The sequence below is a fragment of the Schistocerca cancellata genome, chromosome 3, assembly GCF_023864275.1.
Source record: "Schistocerca cancellata isolate TAMUIC-IGC-003103 chromosome 3, iqSchCanc2.1, whole genome shotgun sequence".
In the NCBI taxonomy this organism is placed as follows: domain Eukaryota; kingdom Metazoa; phylum Arthropoda; class Insecta; order Orthoptera; family Acrididae; genus Schistocerca; species Schistocerca cancellata.
This window is the reverse complement of record NC_064628.1, coordinates 954,875,380-954,878,729: the sequence shown is the minus strand read 5'-3', so window position 1 is coordinate 954,878,729 and position 3,350 is coordinate 954,875,380. Positions and strand designations below refer to the sequence as shown.

At 44.5% G+C, this 3,350-nt stretch overlaps 1 pseudogene; it reads right to left on the bottom strand.

Annotated features, from left to right (window-relative positions):
- Positions 1–859: 859 nt before the first annotated feature.
- Positions 860–977, bottom strand: LOC126177791 (5S ribosomal RNA; annotated as a pseudogene).
- Positions 978–3,350: the final 2,373 nt, after the last annotated feature.

Below are 3,350 nucleotides of genomic sequence, written 5' to 3'. Positions count from 1 at the left end.
CACAGTGATGAGAATGGCTGTGATGTGGGGTCTGATTGGCGTATGGTCAAATGGAGGGTGCCCCAGGGATCTGTGTTGGGGCCACTCTTGTTCCTTATTTAAGTAAATTATGTGCCGTCTAGTATAACGGGTAATTCTAAAATATTTCTGTTTGATGATGACACTAACTTGGCATTAAAGTATGTTGTGTGCAGCATTGGCTCTGTTTCAAATAGTGCAATTCATGACATAGGTTCATGGCTTGTAGAAAATAAACTAATGCTAAATCACAGTAAGACTCAGTTTTCACAGTTTCGAACACACGATTCAACAAAATCCGACGTTTTAATTTCACAGAATGGGCATATGATTAGCGAAACTGAACAGTTCATATTTCTATGTGTCATGGAAAGCCCACATTAAGGATCTTGTTCAGAGACTTAATGCTGCCATTTTTACTATTCGAACAATATCTGTAGTAAGTGACCGTTCGACACGAAAATTAGTCTACTTTGATTATTTTCATTCGTTTATATCGTACAGTATTATATTTTTTGGTAATTCTTCCCATTCGGAAAAGATATTTTTGACTCAGTAATGGGCAGTTAAGGCAATAAGTGGTCTAAGTTCGTGAACCTCTTGTCGAACCCTGTTCATCAGACTGGGTATTTTGACATTAGCACTCCGTCTTCAGGCCAGGAGTGGCCTACCCGGACCATCCGACCGCCGTGTCATCCTCAGGGGAGTATGCAGATAGGAGGGCTGTTGTGTCAGCACACCGCTCTCCCGGTCGTTATGATGGTATTTTTCCCCGAAGCCGCTACTATTCGGTCGAGTAGCTCCCCAATTGGCATCACGAGGCTGAGTGCTCCCCGAAAAATGGCAACAGCGCATGGCGGCCTGGACGGTCACCCATCCAAGTGCCGACCACGCCCGACAGCGCTTAACGTCGGTGATCCCACGGGAACCGGTGTAACCACTGCGGCAAGGCCGTTGCCATTTTTTGACATTGGCCCTTCAATATATACATTCTTTACTGCCGTTCCTTGTTAACAATATCAGCCTATTCTCAAGAATTAGGAGCTTTCACTCAGTTAATACTCGGCAGAAACCCAATCTACATTTGGATCACACTTCCCTAACTCTTGTGCAGAAAGGTGTGCACTATACCGCTGCATCCATTTTCAATAAGCTACCACAAGAATTCAAAAATCTTAGCAGTACTCCACACCCTTTCAAATCGAAACTGGAGAGGCGTTCCTTGAAAAATAAGCTGATTCTTATGTCATATTGTTGATTGCGTTTACTTAAACCTATGGCATGACTTTTATTGGGTTCATAAACATTTTATTTTATCTGTGGTTACTTTTATGTTGTGATTTCTTGTGATGACACGTTTCATTACCTTGGAAATTTGTTCTTCAATTTGGTCCTACGGAACTAGACAAGCAAATAAAATAAAAACTGAAAAGAGGCGTCTGGTGTGTAGGACACATGCTGTGTAGGACGATCATGCTTCAAATCTGGAATTACCTGGAAATTTTCTTCCTCCAGTAGCTACAGACGAATGCTGTTCGAAGAGGAGCGAATTGTTCCGCGTACTCAGTGTGCAGATTGTGTGGAAGCACCAGAAGCACGGCACATTACCATGTCTTATGGGGTGTACGAAAGCTGTCTCCATTCAAAATAGGTTCCAGTCGTCTCTTGATAGATGAATACAGATCCTGTATGATCCTCGAAGATATCTCACACCGTTCTTCTTGCAAAATAGTTGCAAGTTCAGGTAACAATGCTGGTGGTGGATAGCGATCATCCACCCTTCTCCGCAAAGTAGACCACAAAGGCTGGTTCAAATGGGTCTAAGCAGTATGGGACTTAACTACTGAGGTCATCAGTCCACTAGACTTAGAACTACTTAAACCTAACTAACCTAAGGACATCACACATATCCATGCCCGAGGCAGGATTCGAACCTACGACCGTAGCAGCAGCGCAGCTCCGGACTGGAGCGCCTAGAACCGCTCCGTCACAGCGGCCCGCCCACAAAGGCTGAATAATATTGAGATGTGGAGATTGTGGTGACAATGGGAGATACGACGATTGAACCTCGAGCTCACAAAACCAGTTCTGATGATGCGAGCAACGTGAACAGGGACCTGTCGTCTTGGAAGGCAGCACCACCCTTGGGGAACATAAATTGTACCATTGGGTGGACATCCTTAGCGAAAATAGAAACAGTGCTTGTCAGTAATGCGACGTTGCAGAGTAGCCATGGGGCTCATGGGATACCACCATATGTCTGACCAAGTCATCGCTGAAACCCCGGCATGGCCTACTCTTAACGACGTAACCTCGGCCGGAATTTGCAAACAATGTCAGACAAAGCACATCCGACCAAATGACTTTCTTCCACTGCTGCTCAGCGCAGGTTTTATGGCTTCGGCACAACGTTTTCCTGTACCGAGCATCTGGTTTTGGAGTTCCTGCCCGCCCTGCAATTCGCTGTTGGTGTTGTTTTGGTACTGACGCGGCTCACGAGTCTAACATTCAGTTCTGCAATCACTTTTGCAGTTGTCGTCCCCTAATTTTTTGCCATAGTCCTCTACAATGACCGTCTGTTACGGTCACTCAACACACACTTTCATCCTCACTGTGACGTAAATGATGATTTATTCCCCACTTTCCCTGTACTGGGTACAACTATTCGAGACGGTGCCTCTTGAAACACCAAACACTTCGGCTGTCTTGTTTACCCAAGCACCCACCATACGAGCGCCAAAAATATGCCGACGTTCGAATTCACTTAGCTCCGACATCACGCAGTCAGAGCAACAGAGAACACTGTGCTGACCACGAGAGCTACTTGCTGGATATTAATTATGTTCGGGCATCCATTTCTCTTTGTGTTTCCATATTTCCCCTTGCAGATAATCTCAGAGGGACTGAGGAATCCAGTTTCTTACTTCTGGACAGTTCGCAGCAACTGCATGACACATCTTTAACCATAGCACAGAAGAGTATGCGCTTTTCTGCAGGCTTGATTTTCAGTAAGCTAATAGCAGAACTAAAAATTTTGCCTGACAAAACAAAGACTTTCAAATATGAATTGACAAGCTTCGTTGTGTCGCACTGCGACTGCTCTGTACAGACAGGAGTACTTCACAGTTACAAGCGGTCTCTACGACGTGTTACTTGTCGCAAATGCTACTGTAAATGCTTTTGTGTTTTAGTTTTTTAAATTTTCGTATCAGTTCTTTCTGTGGATGATATAGAGCCTCGTTCCATGTCTCACACGGTCGGACGGAAGCTGAAGAATTAAAATTAACAGATAACCTGCGAAGAAACCAGAGTGAATTACCGCGAATTTTGTG